We start from the raw sequence: 19862 nt of genomic DNA, 5'->3' as shown, positions 1-19862 counted from the left end.
GGGGATTTAGTTTTGTGGTGAGTTCAGGAAAGTAGATGTGGCTCTCAAGCATGTCATCATACATAGAAAAGTTTGTAATCATTAATCAACCTAAAGACAATTTTAATTTATGTTTCTTTTTTAATCAAATACTTGTATTTCAAAAAGCAGCACAGGGATTACTGCTTACAGATTCTTATAGGAAAGATTCCCATTGACTTCAGTAGGCTTTGGATCAAGTCCTGATAAAGTATTAGAGTCCTCTTACTTTTTGGACTTCTGACTGATGTGTTCCCAATAACAGACTGTCCCTCCAAAAATTGTAAGTGACTACTACACTCCACTATCACACATGAAAGAATTCATAGATATATATTAATTACGGGATTTGGACTATTTCGGGTAGCATAGGTTAGACAATCACATGAGAGGCTTCCCTGTTTCTAAAATGAAGCTGATACTTCATTTAGAGAACAATTTTACAGAGCTGATGCAACTGGAGCTAGCATACAGACTGACTTCTTGGTGCCTCTTCAAAATTCTTCCCTCTCTCAACCTGTTCTGCTCCCTTCCAAGTTCTATGGAGGTTGGTTCTATGCAAGTTGCTGCATGCACAGTCCTCGTCCGATGGTACCTTTGAGTCCTCTGAGTGAAACTTGTATAAACAGAGATATAAAACTTACACATTTGGGGTCAGATTCTCAGCTGGTGTAAATATGTGCAGCTCCATTGTCTTCAGTGGAGTTACATTGACTTACACCAGCTGAGAATCAGGACCTTTATTATTGCTATTGTTATAAAAAATGAGAACAGTTTTTAGGGTTTTTTAAATATTGATGAAACAATATGATGTATGGAAAAGACAGAAAGGATAAGGATGAAAAACATACAATAGAGTTATACCTCCTGTGTTGAAGTACCAAAGTATCTAGGGCAAAGGTGGGCCACCATCCTGCCTGGCCCCTGAGCTCCTGGCCGGGGAAGCTAGCCCCTGGTCCCTCCTCTACTGTCGCCCCTCCCCTACAGCCTCAGCGCACCACGCCGCCAGCGCTCTGGTCTGCCACTCCTGCTGGGCAGCGTGGTGGTGTGTCTGGCTCCGGCATGGTAAGGAGGCGGGGAGCAAGGAGTCCCAGGGGGCAGTCAGGGGACAGGGAGCAGGGGGCGGTTGGATGAGACGGAGGTTCTTGGGGGTGGTGGTGGTCAGGGGATGGGAAACGGGGGTGAGGGTTGGATAGGCGCGGCAGTCCTGGGGGGGCCCGTCAGGGGGCAGGGTTGTGAATAGGAGTCAGGGCAATCAGGGAGCAGGGGGAGTTGAATAGGGGGTGGGGTCCCTGGGGGGCGGTTAGGGGTGGGGGTTCTGAGTGGGGGGCCGTCGGTGGCGGGACGTGGGAGGGGGCAGATAAGGGGCAGGGGCCAGGCTGTTTGGGAAGGCACAGACTTCCCTATCCAGCCCTCCATACAGTTTTGCAACCCTGATGTGGCCCTTGGGCCAAAAAGTTTGCCCACCCTGATCTGGGGTACCAACACAATGCCCATGAATGGGGGAGTCAGTTGGAATGTAGATGACAGAAGGTATGCATATGGAATATTTCACCCTAAAACTTACTGCCTTTCATTGTCTTAGTACACAAATCATAAGCTGAACACTACATTCAGTAGGTTAATTTAACTTAACAAATAAACAGCATATGCATTATTTTAAATTTACAAACTAAAATGTAGTTCTTCAAGGAAGGAAGGAAGGAAGGAAGGAAGGAAGGAAAATACTAATAGTTTTTTCCCCCAGCTCTAATTATGATGATCATATGGTCCTAAATTGACTCCATAGACTGAATATCAATGTAGCTTGATGGAATTGAATGTGAAATAGATGCAATATGAATTATTTCATTCAGAAGAGCTCGTGCACATTTAATCTCTGTCCTGTCTCAGCACAGTGTCTACAACCTGAATACTGGATGGCTTCTATTAAACAGCTGAGTTTTCTTATCTTTTATATTTTGTTCTCTTTGTAAAAAGCCGGAGATTCTTTTTAGTCCACTATCATAACTGTCCACTGTCATAACTCTGCATATGAACTAATGCCTCTCCCCAGTCCAGATTTACTGGAAGTCCGTGATGCTTTTATAGTCTTCAGGAAGCCTTAATCTATCAGACTAAAACCCTAACCTCACAAAGATTTATTTACAGTGTTTAACTTTAAGCATCTGAGTAGATCCTCAGTGAGGTCTATTCTGATGCTTAAAGTTAAGCATGTACAAAAGTCTTTGAAGAATCAATGCTATAGTGAGGTAGCAGCACTGTGCTTAGCTAAGCTATGCAAATATTATAAAACTTTAATAGAATTTGCTCCACAATAGTTGCACAGCTTTTGTGTCTGCTTTCCATGAACACTCAGGCAGTTGGGTCTCTCTGCCACAAATGTTTGCACAGAGTAGTTTTCTTGGTTCCATGTAATCGCCTGATCAGATAACCACAGAACTGAAACAATAGGTCATGACCCAAAATTACTACTAACCAATAATAGTTTGAATATTGAGTATTGAATAATCAGAATTGTCCATGATCAGTCTACCCAATAAATTTTGGAGGAAGAAACCATCAAATAATTTAAAATAAATCTGAGGGAATCACAATGTGCTTGTGGACATTCTAAAAGCAGAAAAAGAAGATAAATCCATTACATACATAATTTGTTCTACTCTAATCTTTAATAAAACAGACCGTGTAATCCAATTAGATGTTACACATACCCATTAGCTACCACTGAAATGTTAATTTTTCCATTTCATTAACACTATTTTCCCAAAAATATCAAAAGATTAAGGTTAAAGGACTAGAGTTCCCAGTAAGTTTTCCTTTAGAAATTCTGGCCATTTCACTGGATAAGTATTCAGCCTACAAAATGAACTAGTCGTCCAGTGCAGTTCTAAGTGGATATGTGGTATTAATTTCACACCAGAAGCTAAGGACTGAATTGGTAACCAGGCTTATTGTCTTACCTTCTGGAAAGTAGCCCCTTCTCCAGAATAGGCTACAAGAAGACCGGGGAGGCAATGATCTTCTACAGACTCTGTCCATACTGCCTGGTCTTGTGGATTGAGGATGCCAGTCTCCAGAGCTCTCAAGAAAACACCTTTCTCCATCTTTAAATTCACAAAGAAAACAGCTTTTAACCAAGAATTTCAATTCCAATGCTTTTCTATCTGGGGATTGGTCCTGTTTTGAGCAGGGGGTTGGACTAGATGACCTCGTGAGGTCCCTTCCAAGCCTGCTATTCTATGATTCTATATTCTATGTAGCTGCACTGGTGAAAATATTTGCTGCCCTTCCCTAGTGGACACAAGGCCATGTACGCTATTTTGAGTAGGGAAGGGAATGCTATTTTAAGCCTCTCTCTGCCTAAATTATCTTAAATACAACGGAGCAAGTTTTTCAATAGGCAAAGCTGCAAGTTACACTAGTTGTGAATATCATGGGAGAGTGGATTTTGCCAAATAAATGTCTTTTAAAACAGCTCACTATTCTCTGAACTTCTGCAGCTATCTTAAGCAATACTTTCTCCAATGGCGAGCAATATACAAAGAGGTCCTAATTCAACAAGGTACTTAAGCACACACCTAACTTTAAGTAATCCCAATGAAGTCATTAGAACTATGCATGAAAATGAAGTTAAGCATGTGCTTAAGTGCTTAGCTACATCTGGCTCTGACTGCAGGAAAATGGTCCACTGAGGAAATACCAGCATTCTGCTATGAGCTTCTCATTTGGCAGCGGTAAAGTTCTGTTGCTAGGATTTTCATTTTGCTGCTCAAAGGTAGTCTGCATTTGTCATGTTTACTGACTTAAACTCTGCTCTCTACTGTGCTAGGGCCTGAGCCATCTCTCAGTGAGATGGGTAACAGGGACAGAATACAAGTGGGAAGAGAAACTATACAATAAAGAGTGCTTTTCCCTTCAGAAGCCTATTCTCCCTTCATTGCACTCAAGAAAGCCCAAGGCAAGACACTTTAGTCAATTCATCTGCTGTTTTTCTCTTTCACTTTTTGAAGCAGTCTCAATAACAGTCATCAGAACATATCTCCCCTCATTCACTTCCAAAAAAATCAGTGAAATGACCTTGTTTTGAATGTGACCTTTCACTTGAGCAGCCCACTTGGCTCTTCCTACTTCTCAAATGCTAATCTCTCACATGCTCGCTGGTGCAAATTTTAAATTTTCTGCAAGCTCACTCTTAAGCGTGAGCCTCCTGGGCGTAATTCAGTCATCCAGAGCAGAGTGCCACAACAATGCGGATGGCAGAAAACATCTCAGCTAAAGCTCCTGGGCCTCAAGGGACTTGTTTGTACATTTCACTAAGGCTTGCTCTTAGAACAGACTCTGAAATTTTAACAAGTGCTAAAATTGTACGCATCTCAGGGATCTTTTTAGCTATGCAAACAAGAAAGCATCATTAAAAGAATATGAAGTGTAAATAACAAGACGAGCATGGGAAATTTCTGAACAAAGTTACAGAAAGTCTCCTGTTTTAAAGGAAACTTCACCTATTTTCCTCAGTGGAATAGCCCGAGAGTAGAAAAGTACTTGTGATCATGAATGTGCTATACTTAGTCATGCATCCAACGAAGTGGATATTCACCCACGAAAGCTCATGCTCCAATACGTCTGTTAGTCTATAAGGTGCCACCGGACTCTTTTCTGCCTATACATAAAACTGCATCCTGTAGTAGTACAGGTATTACCTTTGCATTAACATTAATAAAATGTTTGAGAATTATAAAAACTTTAATGACAAAATTCTGCACTGATTTTACACATAGGGTTGCACAGCATGAAAATCAGGGCAAAAATTGTCCCCTAAGGGTCAAATCCTGGGGTTCTGACTGTGGGGTCTAGAGGGCCTTTATGGAACTGCTCTGCCTCAAGGGTGTCATGGAACCACACCATCCCAATGGGAGCTACAGGAGTAATGGTATCTCTGGGAGGGGTGAATGGGTAGAGTGCAGCTGCTACACTTCCTTTGAAGATGGTACAGCATGAACCTCCCTCCTTTGCCCCAGTGTAGTGAGTTGTGCAATAAATCAAGGCACACACACAGATACATGCTTAATTATGGTTATTTGCAAAGCTCCAACAATCTGCTCTACATTCTGAGGACTCAAGCACTCCACTAACTTCTAGCAGTGCTGGGTTTTTCAAATTACTGTACTCCAGTAGCCCTGAAGGGACAGATCATTGCATTCCTCCCCTATTGCTTTTACAAACCCACCAGAGGCAAACAAACCAACCTGCATTGTTTTGTCCTCACAAAAAGCCCAGTAACTATTATAGTCATTTAGACTTTCTCCACTGGCCTTATCCTTACTATGGTCACATTCAACACACTGGAAGTCCTCTTATCTGAAATGCTTTTAAAGAAATGTGTTGTAAAAGTGTCTAATGGCCTACTAAGTCTTGGATTCAGTTTACTATCAGCAGTCTTTTGGGATTCTCTGTGGCTTTGTGCACCGTTTTTCTCTATAAAGAACTCTCTTCCTGGTGTGATCTGTAACAAACGGCAGGATGTATCTGTCTTCCTAGATCTGCCTTTTCTCTGTTTGTCAATGCACAGCCAACTGGTTTTATTTTTTCTTTGTGAATATTTACCATGACAACTGCACTTGCATGCAGAAGTCCAGATTCCATGCTGCAGTGCATCATTGTGGTGAAGTGGCCTTAAAGCTGTCATAATTAGCACAGGAAAGATCTCCCCAGTGTAAGGCAATCCTGTGGTGGCATAGGAGCTCTAGCTTATGTTTTTCCTGATGCCGTCATTGGGGGTCAAGACAGGAGCAAAGGGGCATGGGCTGGGGCTCCCTTATGCCCAGCTTCCTTCAGAGTCTGCTTATGTATGCTGGCGAAGCAGCTAGGCACACAGCCAAACCAGAAATGTGGGAATTCAAAAGTGAGCTCTATGCCTCCTTCACACCACTCTCCTGAGATGTGTTGTGCAGTTCTTGGTGTAATCCACTGTCTCTCCATGCTAACACCATCACAGAAGCATGGCTGACTAACCACAGAGTAAGGCCCACACGATTTGTTCCTAAAAATTAACACTGAACAATTAAATTTCTTATTCTGTATGGGAAAGAAAATATTAAGGCTCCAGTGTGCCTCCAAGTTCAGAGCTCTCATTTCCAGCGTTAGGAGCTCTGCACAAAGAACGAGAACTTAATCTAGACTTAAGACTTTTCTTTTGATGACAAAACTTGTCAACTGATAGTATCACCAGTTTCTTATCTAGACTGTGCTACAGCCAGCTCGCTCTCACCCATGTTCCTATCTCAGTCAAGTACTGGTAAAGCAGAGCAACTGTGCTGCTCACATCCTATGAAAGAGAGAGACAAAGCTGACGTAGGTCAGTAATAGCACTGCAGTCGCAAACTTCTCGCATGTTTTCTCAGGGGTGTCACACACTTGTTGAGCAGGACAGGAGCACACACACAAAATAGTCATCAGTTCAGCTGAGCAATTTCCCAATATTGCTTTCTGGGACCTCATCAAGAAGAATAAAATCACTGAACAGGGAATCTATTCAGCCCTGAAAGCTTCTGTAGGCATGTTAACAGTGCACCTTGCAGCCAACTCTTTTAAATCTAACTTATTCAGAACAGACACCTCTTATTTGCCCATTGAGAAAGAAGATCACTGACTCAGAAAATAAATCCATTCTCTTCACCATACCCGTGTCTCAAACCAGACTGAACAGGGTCATGGAAGTCAGAAGGCTCCAGATTCCGCCAGCCCTGCTTTACACGTGCCCTTACCACATAGGGAAGGTATAAGACCAAGTGGTAATTGGGGAGACTGTAAATATCAGTTAATGATATTTTGGGAAGGGATTTAAACACCAGTTAAAGAAGCTGATCCCATTCCCACCAAAATGGAGGCATTAGTCCCAAATTCTCCTGCTTGCTTTCACCAGCTATGATTGGCACAATGGAGCTCCTCCGGCACTCCGACTCTTGGTAAGTGAAACCGGCTGTATATCATCCAGAAAGACAATGCATTTTTCCCTGTTGGTATGAGTTTGCACCCATGAAAGCAGCCAATCCATTATTAATGCAATCTGTTGTCATCTGAGGAAATATAAAATTCTCTGCAGACCAAAAGAGTTGATCGTTTTCTCTCAGAAATGATCATCTCCAGTTCCCCAAGTTGCCCACCACTTAGAGTAACCCATTACTCTAGACTTCATGCACGCTAAGAGTTGAAGAATGCTTTCTTAGAATCCACCATACTTTTATCATAGACTGCAAGCACTCTTTGTGCTGCAGTCACTGAAAAACTCTGAGCTGAACAACAGCCAACAGCATTAACCTACTCCCCATATAACAGATCATCTGTAAAGCAATGTGACCTATAAAGACAGGGTGATGAAGGAGGATATGTAGGAACCACTGTATCAATGTCTAAGGACAAATGATCGTCTGACTCTCTGACTAGACCATTAGTACAGTGCTTCAATGGTCACACCGTATTTTCTTTCAGAATTCTGTAACCCAACAGGGGCCATCAGTCTTCTCAGAAAGATCTCAGCTGAAAGGCCATAAGCAAATAGATTCCTCCTCACTATCGTCATAAATATTCCCCATCTATGCAAATTTACTTTTCATTCACAGGTACTGTATTCAAAGGTGTTCATGGAGAGTGAATAATGAATAGATTCCCCTTCCAAATGCTTTGGCTCACTTTAATGGTTGGATAAAAGTGCTGCCAAAACTGAGCTTTATTATAAAATTGACAAAACATATTGACTCATTCCTACACATATACTTTCCACTTTAAGAATATGCTCTGTTTCTTACAAGCCACTTAAAGCAACTCTACTGTGCAATCAATATGTTACTACAATGAGGGTTTAATCTGATGTCAGTTTGAGTTACCTGGGCAGATCAAGGGCATTCATTATATGGCCCTAAGTTTGTTCCTGTTTCATAGAACAAAAGAGTAAACAACCATATAAAGTTGACTTTATTGAGACACTGCTATTTTAGTCCCTGAGCTCTCCTGAACTCAGGGATTACTCCCTGGTGGCACCAAGAAGTGTTAGCCACTATGCATAGGAGCCAAGAAAAGTGGTGATGTTAGCTGGCCCCCTCTCCACAATGGAAAATAGAACTGTCTGGACATGCAGCGTGGGCAATGCTGCACTCTCTTATGGAATAAAGCAGCAAAAACACACACACACCCTTCTCTTTGGAGGGATTGTATTTTGAGACGCAATCCTCCTGAGCCAAAGAGCTTCCTCCAGCACACCTGCCAATGCCTTTCTGGCATAAACTAGCCTTTACAGTGCTCCAGTGGTAGTATATCTTCTTTGGTTTGAGATACTTCAGTCTGGATCCTCAACTTGTTTACATTGTCATAGCTCATCTGAAGACAATGGAGCTCAGACAATTCAAACCACCTGAAGACACGGAATTTTATATTTAAGAAATAAATGACATATAATAATTTCACTTTTACAATATGAGACCTTACATGATTTACTTTAAAGTCTTGTTTGAACATATTTATCGTAAGTACTCTCAGTGTGCAGAAGGGAGAGAGATAGACACACATATTTTGGTGCTCCTGGAAAGTCCCTGATTGACAGATGTGAGAGTAGTGAAGTTTTCTATTTATGTGCAGGACAGGTCCGCACAGGCAATGCCCTGCCCCATGCCTCTGCCTCTGAACTAAAATAAATTACTTTTTTATAGACATTCTGTCCTTGGCTTTGCTTCTAAAACTGCCAACAAGGGTGCAAGTTGTGCTGGTGGTTTTTGTGATATAAATGCCTGTTAACCAGACTGACACTACCTGACTCTTTTTACATAGTTTGCTCAACATCCATCAAATAGTAGCAATTTTCAATCATTACTAACCTAGGCAGAATTCAGACAGGCAACCTAAGATGAAAGGCTCTTCCCCCTCCCCACCTCACATACAAATCCCCTGAGTGGTCCAGTTCCCTTATGATAAGGTTTTTTGTGAGACTGCCTAAACATAAATACTAATTGTGAATTGCACTACAAGGTATGTCCATGTTGCAAAGATGAAAAAGAACTTTACACCAAAGAAAATGCATATGCTGAAGTGTGCATATTATAATGGAACGTGTATATGATAAATATCCCAAGGGTTTTATTTTATAAGTAATCCTTAAATCCATGGGGCACGTGCATTTGTAAAACAAAATTACATCTTTAAAGCATGGAACCATCAATATATTTCTGATCCAGTCAGTAAAATTGCACATGCATCCTGTAACAGGTGAAGAATGAGATCAATTCAGTGTACATTTTAGGTTTTTCAGCTATGTTTTAACCCTATTAAAACCGTAATATTGCACAAGATTGCAATAATATTGCGTAATATTGCTATTAGCCAGGATGGGTAAGAATGGTGTCCCTAGCGTCTGTTCATCAGAGGATGGAGATGGATGGCAGGAGAGAGATCACTTGATCATTGCCTGTTAGGTTCACTCCCTCTGGGGCACCTAGCATTGGCCACTGTTGGTAGACAGATACTGGGCTAGATGGACCTTTGGTCTGACCCGGTACGGCCGTTCTTATGTTTTTATGTTCTTAAGATCATATTATCATCTAGGAAACAACCTTTCCTAGCCTTTTCTAAATAAAGGTCTTCTCAGAAAGTGAAACCGTTGTGCTCAAATGCAGATTGAAATTAGGTCACTGAACTAAGGTGATTGGCTAATACCTGTTAGATGCTCTATTGATTTTCCTGATAAAGACAATCCTGGCAAGATCTAGAACAAGTAAATTGTTTACATATTCCTATTCCCAACCTGTGCTGTATGAGAAATTAACTGCAGGATACATTTAATGTAAAAGTTAATTGTAAGCATATATACATTTGGATATGTAAGCATATATACATGGTTAAGAGTTAATTATAAGCATATATACATGGTAGTAGTTACAAGCTTTCCATAATAACAATGAGCCAAATCTTGAGGACTCTACTCCATGATTACTCAGTCCTCACCTGGGTGTACTCCAATTGACATCAGTGGAATTTGCCGACATAAGGAATGAGTGAAAACAAAAGGCCATGTTATGATTTCCATACTCACTCTAATTTGCACCTGAGCAAGTAACAAGTAGTCCCACTGAATTCAATGAGTTGATGCCAGCAGAAATTCTGGCCTCACATGGTGGAGATGCCACCTACTTCCTCCTTAAAACAAACACAGGCAGAAACTAATCTTTGTCACAGGAAAAATGTCATTACATTATTCAAAAATCCTTCATAAAGAGATGAAATAGGACCTTTTGTTTTCTCTTTCTTTCTTCTATACCAATTCATGAGACGCTAGTTTACTGTTTTTGTTATACGTGCATAACATGTCACTTATTTGCTTAGATAGCTCTTATTGATCAGCTTTTATTAAAAAAAAATCCATTTAATCCATCCAAGTAACCATAATAAATTTTCTTGGACATTTAAAGCAGTTTATAACAAATATATTAAAGGAAGCTGGTCAGTTAAAATACTAAATTATGTGTCCTGTCTAATTATTGACCTTTAGAACCCATTTAGGAGAGATCATTTAGAAATCTATATTCTTAAAAGAAGAAAAAACTTGCTTCACATTACCTCTTTCTGTCTGATTTATAAAATGTTAATTAAGAGCCTAGAGAACCCACAGCAGGAGTCAGAACTACTGAGTATCTTTTCCATCTAGGGTATGCTCGGTAATGTGAATTTGGGCACTAGATACTGACGCTAATAAATTAAACACAACATGTTGTGTCTACTTTTTTGACTTGTGGTTTCATTTCAAAGACAAGTTACTTTCCCAAATGCACACACAAAACCTGGTCCTGAGACAGTAGCTGTTGAAAATTGTTTTCTTCTCCATTATTCAGTCCTTTCCCTCTCATGTAGGACTGGGATATTCTTATAACAATAGTTTACTTCTTTGTTGATTGCATATTTCTGAATATTCATTAACCTTATTTTAATAATTCATAAAAACCTGCCATAAGCATCAGTTTTCATACTTATTCCGTTAGATTTAGCTGTAAATTAGGCCTCCTGGAGTTGTTTGCCTTTGTATCTCTTATTAGTTTTCCAGAACGTTTCTGTTTTGAAATGGTGATGAAAGACACTTCTCTAGGAAACAGCTATATACACTTACAGTTGGGATTTTGGTAGTACTATAACTACTCCATCATGCTGCAAGTGTGGGTGTCCCTAAGTAATAACATAAAAGTGAAGAAAGAAATTTCTATACAGTCATCAAAATCAGGGCTGATACGAAGGGGAGCTAGAGGGAAATCCAATTCCCATTGTTACATTTAATTAATTCATTTAAATATCTGCTGTAAAAGTAACAGAGAAGAATAGTTACACTGCTAAAGTATTTTTAATTCAAACCATGATCTAAATGCAGCATCTTAAGCTGACTCATTGGAAAGACAGGTTCTGAAAACTTATATAAAATGTAGAGACCCTAGAAGTAACTATCTCCCTTCCAAAAGCTTATCACAGTCATATTAATGAACAGAAGTCAGGCAGTTTAGGACTGTGGTATGCAAGTGGACAGGTAAATAGGAGCACAGGATTCTGGATATTGGCTCAGGCTATTTCTTTATTAGTTTGTTATATTCCCAACTTCTCACTACCCCCGGCATATCCAGCTATCTGATGCTTCCGAGGAAGATGACAAAAATCTGCATTTATACCCCCAGAATGTTGTATACTGCTGTACATACTGGAGGGAAAACATTGTTTAGTCCTGACCCCTACAACGTCAACAACTTTATGCTTTGAAACATGAGCTTTGATTACCCAGTTATTTTCTTTTCCACAGATTTGGGAAATGTTTTTCATTTGCAACCCTCCTCCACTATTTTGCATCTGAATTACTTTGCATGTGATCCTACATTTTTCATGTGTACCTTATTTTTTGCCCATTGAGTGTTGAACTCTTTTACAGAGAATATACTGTATTACTGGATTTGTTTCTCTGATCTCAGTCTCTGATGATAGCTAGCAGCCACATATTGAAATGTTATAAAAGGTGTAAAGCTATTACTTTCCCACATCAGCTGAGATTTTCCTCTCAAAAGAGTTTTCCCAATCTTGAGTATCTAGGGCCATACTGTCTTCTCTACTGTATATGAAACATGTTAAGCATTTCTTCCAGCCCTATGAAAGGACCTCCATAAGGGTTTCACAGAGGAGGAGGAGGCAGGGACAGCCGATCTCCATGGCACATCCTACCACCAAACCATAAACACTTCAGTGTGTAGGTTAATAATGTCCCTATCAGAATAATTCAACAGTACAGTCTCTCTGCCCTGTGAATCCAACCCCTAGAGTTGTTCGGAATAAGTGACTGGTGGGAAAGCTCCTGGCCATACGACTTTGTAGGATTTGTATTCCCAAAGGGTCAGATGGGGATGGGAGAATTGGGCATTAACTCAAGACAGAGAGACTTCTGCACAGATAGCTCAGGTTCCCACTGCTCCTCTGAGATCAGTGTAGACATCGAGGGGTGGCGTCAACAGGTCTTGGAGGAACAAAGCACACGCTTCAGTGGAAGAATGAAAAGAGAACTGAACACATGCAAACATACTGAGTTTCTTGCTCCTGTTGTGAAGGTAGATGGGGCCTTTAATATTTCTGAATTCTTTAATCATGACAGCAAAGCTCTTACAGAGCTTACAGAGCTGATGGATTTTGAACTAGCATAAATTACTTTGGACCTGGTGGCTTCAGTACATTTATAAGTTTTAAGTCAGGTTGTTTTCTGAAGTACTCTTTCAGTAAGAGATCTAAAATAGAAAAGCTATTGTAGGTATCTTGATAATGTTAATGATAATCTCTCACTTACTATCATATTCAATGACATAAGATTCCACAAAAATCTTCAGAAAAGCTAATATGAGAACATTCTATTTGATTTCATATTTTAATGGATGGTGTGTCAAATTATCCTTTATTCTAAGAGGTCACATTCTGATTATATGAATCACTTTAATGACACAACTAAATATGTCAAATGCCTCCTGCTCTACTTATTAGTTGAAGTAGGGCCAAGGCCAAATATCTTAAGAAGAAGAGAGCTGAGCAACTAATTCACAACTAATAGCTTATTCGGCACATTTAGACTTTTTTCTTCATCATCTTGAAGAACATTTGGAATTTGAGTTGTGTTGCAAAATTGTGATTGGTAGAATAAGTCATATGATACTGTTTCTGTTTCCTGATTGGGGGTGACATCATGTCACTGATACACATGCTAACTACTACTTTCACTCCGCACAAGAGTGTGCTGAGACTTCTCACTGAGGAACTTTGTAGTGGAGAGGGGAGGAAGGCATATAGGCATCTCCAGGTGAAGCCTTCAAGAAGGGAACAGCGTATTGAGGTTCTCCCAAGTTAGGAAAATGTGGACAAACAATGAGTAAAGGATCCATACTGAGCTGAGTCTATATAGCTCCAGATACAATTATTATCTTGTAAAACAAGACAGACACTTAAGTGATAACCTAATAAGAGAATTAACAAATACCGTGCCGCACAGTAATCAGATAGTAAAATTTCAATAAACATCTTAATAATCATCTGAGATTTAAATACTATCAGCCATATCGTCAACCTTTTACTCCCCCGGTAAGTGCTTACTTACGTGAGTAAACTATTGACTTAACCCACATAGGAAAGGAGTTCACAATCTGGCCCTTTATGAACATTCAGCCAAACCTTTTATAAATTAAAGAATGTATGTGTTTGTAAAGTACAAAATAATTCATAAATAATTAACAAATTCTTCTTGTAAAACTGTAAGTGATTTTTGTTATGGTGAAATGTGCTGGACTGACAGCAGTGGACAGTGAAGTCTACTGAATCAAAGAGCATCTTTAGCATGGATAGTATAAGTTTTTCCTATATCACCTTGCCAACACACTACACCCCTCCTCTGGGCAGTACATTCTCTAAGCACCATCAGGTCTTGGTCACTCTGTCTCTCTCTGGTGAGGCTGCTACCAATGGTTGCAAACCATGGGAAGTACAGTGGTGACCACTGTAATGCCCACACATTTACTCAAATTTAACCTCCAACTAATAGATACATGTATCTGGTTATGTGGCTAGAACCCCTCAGCTCAATATGTTTAATAATGTATCTATATTGTATCCATTCAAGGATGAAATTCTCTATTTCTGAGGGCCCACACAGGGCCCCACATACTCCTTAAGCCTCACCTAAGTCCTTAATGCAGCATATAAAGGGCAGTAGGGTCACTCATCACTGATGTGACTTCACACTAATTAATCAACATACGTAAATATTTCTGTATCGACACTATAATTTTAGTGTTACAATAATAAAAGCATAATGTACTTTCTGGTACTGTAGCATAGAATGTCTGAAGTACATTGTTTCATCAATGGCACTGAAAATGCACATCAGAACATTGTTTTATCAATTGTATTGAATATATTATTTGTCAGATATATGATGTGTCTGGATGAAGGATTAATTAAGAAATAGAGTGGAGTGGTGGGACAAGCTGACATACAAATGAAAGGCAAAATTAAAATTGATGGACTCCTTTGGCCATGAAGCAGATTCACATACTGAAGAAAGAGGGGGGGGGGGTTTGCACATGGTCAGCATCTTCCTTTCTACAAAACTAAAGAGATTAATTAGGAAGTATTTAATTTGGGAAAAGCATATATCTTCTAAACTTTCCAGAATTTTTGATCAGTGAGACTCTTTTAGACCACAATAGTCATAAATTACTGGCAGTACTTTAATAAAATGATATTGTTACAAATTCTTCTCAAGGTGACATTTGAGGGGAGGAGAGTATTTCTCTGGAGCAGAAGGCGGCTTTTCTAGGAGCCATTTAACAAGATGAGCATTTGCTGCCGCAGTTTTGATTAGGTAGCCTGTCACTGACATCTATTGGCAAAATTCAGAGTCGGGAATTTTGTGTCAGGTTAAAATGAGTTAAAAGAGAGCCCAACTTTTAGGCCCAGATCCTCAGATGATGTATATCAGCATAGCTCCATTTAATCAATTTACATCTGGTGAGCATCTGTCCCCCAGTCTCTTTATAAATATAAGTCATGGTCCTGCCAGTATTTACAGACTTAATGAGACTTCTTACATGAGTCAAGCTCTAAATATGCATAATGTTGGGGTAACCTCAGAAACCTCTTCCACACAGTTCCCCAATTACTTAGTTTGACTCCAGTCTTGTCACTCAGATTCCCTTATTTGGCATACAGCAAAGTTATGCTGAGTTGATCAGTCCTCAAACAGAGAGTGTGGGTACAAGATACTACACACACCTAAAGTTACACAGAAAACCCCTTCCTTTATATATGTTTACACATCACATTGCATTCACTACACATTGCATCATGTGTTTTGGAATTGGCTTGGTTACTTTGCAGGCTAGTTTTGTTCAATATCTTCATTAATGATCTGGAGGATTGTGTGGACTGCACCCTCAGCAAGTTTGCAGATGACACTAAACTGGTAGGAGTGCTAGATATGCTGGAGGGTAGGGATAGCATACAGAGGGACCTAGACAAATTAGAGGATTGGGCCAAAAGAAATCTGATGAGGATCAACAAGGACAAGTGCCAAGTCCTGAATTTAGAATCCCATGCACTGCTACAGACTAGGGACCAAGTGGCTAGGCAGCAGTTCTGCAGAAAAGGACCTAGGGGTTACAGTGGACAAGAAGCTGGATATGAGTCAACAGTGTGCCCTTGTTGCCAAGAAAGCTAATGGCATTTTGGGCTATATAAGTAGGAGTACTGCCAGCAGATCAAGGGACATGATCATTCCCCTCTATTTGGCATTGGTGAGTCCTCATCTGGAGTACTGTGTCCAGTTTTGGGTCCCACACTACAATAAGGATGTGGAAAAATTGGAAAGAGTCCAGCAGAGGGCAACAAAAATGATTAAGGGGTGGGAACACATGATTTATGAGGAGAGGCTGAGGGAACTGGGATTATTTAGTCTGCAGAAGAGAAGAATGAGGGGGGGATTTGATAGCTGCTTTCAACTACCTAACTACCTGAAAGGGGTTTCCAAAGAGGATGGATCTAGACTTTTCTCAGTGGTAGCAGATGACAGAACAAGGAGTAATGCTCTCAAGTTGCACTGTTGGAGCTTTAGATTGGATATTAGGAAAAACTTTTTCACTAGGAGGGTGGTGAAGCACTGGAATGGGTTACATAGGGAAGTGGTGGAATCTCCTTCCTTAGACTTTTTAAGGTCAGGTTTGACAAAGCCCTGACTGGGATGATTTAGTTGAGGATTGGTCCTTCTTTGGGCAGGGGTTTGGATTAGATGACCTCCTGAGGTCCCTTCCAACCCTGATATTCTGTGATTCTATGCACACAGACACACACAATTTTCAGGCTTTGGACTCAACATTAAGCCTGAAAAACTATTTGTTCTGATTAAAATCTTTGTACATGGGCAGCTAAATCATTTTATTAACCAACAGCACAGAATTCTTGAAGATTAATGGAATCTCATCCTGTGATAACCCAAGAACAAGACAGAGATCTCCATCTCCCATTAATAATGAAGGACTTTGATCATTTGAAATTTCTCAAAATCTTTACTGTGTACTGCCCATATATGCCCTTTCTTCAAGTACTCATGGCTGGATCACCTCACATCCACATGGTAAATTCCACAGGGGGAGCTCAGTGGATGCTTTTAAAGATTCTTCCTACTGGATAAGAGTGGAATATAGGACACTCCCTGGAGACTATGCCATGGAAAATGCTCACAAATCCTTCAGATTCCTGAGGATGAGTGGGAAGACAGGGCCATGTATGCAGAGACTGTGTACCACAAAGAGCAATTCCCTTTTGCCCACTTAATAGGGATTCCCTGCTGTGAAGGGGGCTCCAAATAACAGGTAACACAACCCCAGGCTGTAATAACTTTAGTCTGTGAGCAGTGCTGTGTTCAGTTTTTCAGGGGGATGGAGGGTGGACCAGACCGTCTCCCCACCGACCCTTCACTGACTCCTCCTCCTGCATTGATATTCAGATCACCACAGAGCTCCTGTGGGATAGAAGAAGGGTGGATCAATAACATACAGGTAGCTGATTCCACACAAGAAGGAAGTGATGGGGACACAGAATGTCCCTCCATTGCATGGATGTGGGGGCGGGAGGAACAGTCCCCAAAATAAGAAGGGTAGCAAGTCTGCAGAAGCTGTGCTGTAGGAGCATGTAGAGAAGCAAGTGGCCATGTGGGATGTTCCTACTCCCCCATGTCTTTGCATACCACTTTCCCTCCCTCAACAAAACCATCTCTATGGGAGAGGCAAGAGAGGTCATGAGGAAAATCCATGCTAAGTGGCAGTTTCCTTCTCTCAGCAGGTAAAGTCTATGCAAAACTAATGCTGCCTGAGGCACTTTGCACTTCATGGTTGAGACTTCTTAGAATCACAAAGCTCTTCCATTAACTCATTTCCCTCTTCATGGTTTTACACAGTAGAGGAGCTCATTGGCCTACAGCTTATATTTCTGGAGTTTTCATTTTCTTTCATTTGAGTACTAAATATGTACTTCCATTGTATACAAAAATATAAGAGAAAAGGAAACCTCGACAGGCTAAGATTGTGCCTTTAAAACAGTTATGCTATAGATCAATTTGGACCAATGTGTCTGCTAAAAGCTGATGAAAAAAAAATCTGAAATCTCCCAGGCCCTCTTTTCTCCTCACCTCTCCATCAAGGTTTGTACCTTCATTATTCTCCCTGGGGCTTACAACCCAAGAATCATATTTTCCTCGTATCACTCAGCCTCCAATCCCAGGCTCTCCCCACATCTCCTTCCTTTCTATCCATCCCAATTGCTAATAGTCTGGTCCATACCTTGATTGACACTTGCCTTAGCTAGTTATCTTCTCTTTTAGCTTCTTTGCTTCTCATATCTCCAAACTATCCAAATGCCTTAGCTAAAATAAAGAAATCACTCATCTCATGATGGTCTGTCTTGACTTCACTCTGAAAATAGGTGTATTCTTAATTCAAGTTAACTAACATGAGGCAAAATTCTAGGGAAGACAGGGCAGGTTGTAGTTTTCACTTGAGTGAGCAGGTCAACATTGGAACACACCAAAGACAAAGCCTTTATGGTTCATTTTTGAAGATGTATGTAAAGGGACAAGAGTAAGAACCCTCCCTCACCACACACACACTCTGCATAGACTACTTGGTTCTGGGCCCACAAGAGAAGTCAGGAGTTATATACTCACTGTTCCTTGGCTCTGGAGCACATGGACAGGGAGGGGAAGGGCATGGGTGAAATCTTGGCTTTGCTCTCCCATGTATTAGCTACTACAGCCTGGCCTGTATAGACCATCTGCAAGGTACTACCCCTGGGGTAAGAGGGAAGCAGGGAAGGAATTATGGCTCAGCAAGGTTTCTAGGGCACAATGCTTCCCACAGCTATACCTGGGTTGGTGTAGTTTTCATCTTGCTCAGCATTGTCCCTAAATGCATATTCTGGCCCTAAATATTTGTATTGTGTTGAGGTTCCTGTGCAAGTTGCATGTATTGTTAAATGACATCCTAAATAAATAACAGTGTATATATCCTAGGTATGAGCTGTGCTAGCATTTTGATAGTTAAACGCAATGAGAATTCTTAATGTCATGTTTTCCTGGGAAATTTTTCTAATTTTTTTAAATGTGTTCAAAGAAACGTAATTGTTTATTTTATTTACACAGAGAGAGAATGCTGATTTTTTATTTATTTTACTTGAAACCAGAGTTCTTTTCATTTGGCTTTCAAAACATTTTACCTGAAGGACATGCATTACTTGAGTCCAAAATAAGAGCTCATTTTCCTATGCAAAAGTACTTCATGACATACTGAAGACAGGCAAATTATGCCTATAAGAAAAAAATAGTTTTCTAAGTTGACCTTGCTCTTCTCAATCTGTGCAGTGCAACTGCAACGTGGAGATTTGCATAGTGTTTTGACAAAAATGTATTTGAATGCCACATGGCAGGTGGCTCCACATTGCTAAGATGCTGTGTCCTGAGCATCTAGTGCTGCTTTACTTTTCAATGGCATAACAAAGGCAGTGAAGGTCTCATGGTTCACTTGATCAGTCTGGGCAAACAGAACATTTCCTTTAATGTGAATCATAGACAAAAACAAAAATCTAAACAACCCTGGGTATGGAATGGATTCAGTTCTGGTTAAATGTTAAACTTGAACTAGATGTTTATAAGAAGGCAAAGTTGACCTAGGCAAGAAGAGCACATTTGGACCCAAACCAAAAATACAAAGTATACAACAGCCTTGTAACCAGGTAAAGAATCAAAGCAAAGAGTAGAGAAGTGCAGATCCTTCTCCAACATCTCATCTAGGTGAGTACAGAAGTATTTTTAGACATGCAATATAAATGCACTTGACTTAAAATGAAGATTTTTTTTAAGTAGTTGAATATTATACAGTAGTTAAGTGGAGCAAGTTTAGAAAATCTAAATATTTCATAAAACATAAGCCACCATGTTTTCAGAAAATAATGAATTATCAGTTGATACGCTAATATCACTGTTTCTTTCCTAAAATTTTAGATTGGGTTTTACAAGGACTGAGACTCAAAGCAGAGAGAATCTCAAGCACACCTAACACTGCTATAGAAATTCTTCTTACTTCTCATGCATGAACGTTTTAAAATATGATTAACTTGGGATATTATAGACGGGCCTCACCTGCAAACTACTCCACAGAACAGGGGTATTCAGAGCTGGGATTTTAATCCAACATCTCTACTATTATATATTCATATTTATTTACCATCTTTCTCATCTGACAGGCTTC

The 19862-nt window shown here is 40.2% G+C and overlaps 1 long non-coding RNA gene across 1 annotated transcript in view; it reads right to left on the bottom strand.

Moving 5' to 3' along the window:
* Window positions 1-507: 507 nt before the first annotated feature.
* Window positions 508-19862, bottom strand: part of LOC123376287 — a 117910-nt gene continuing 98555 nt past the window's right edge. The window contains exons 3-4 of the long non-coding RNA XR_006581748.1: window positions 2982-3125; window positions 508-634 (exon numbers count right to left, since the gene is read on the bottom strand). This is a non-coding gene — a long non-coding RNA (uncharacterized LOC123376287). The remainder of the gene's footprint in view (window positions 635-2981; window positions 3126-19862) is intronic.

This window comes from Mauremys mutica, chromosome 8 (assembly GCF_020497125.1).
Source record: "Mauremys mutica isolate MM-2020 ecotype Southern chromosome 8, ASM2049712v1, whole genome shotgun sequence".
Classification (NCBI taxonomy): domain Eukaryota; kingdom Metazoa; phylum Chordata; order Testudines; family Geoemydidae; genus Mauremys; species Mauremys mutica.
The sequence above is the reverse complement of the archived record's forward strand: the minus strand, read 5'-3'. Positions and strand labels throughout refer to the sequence as shown.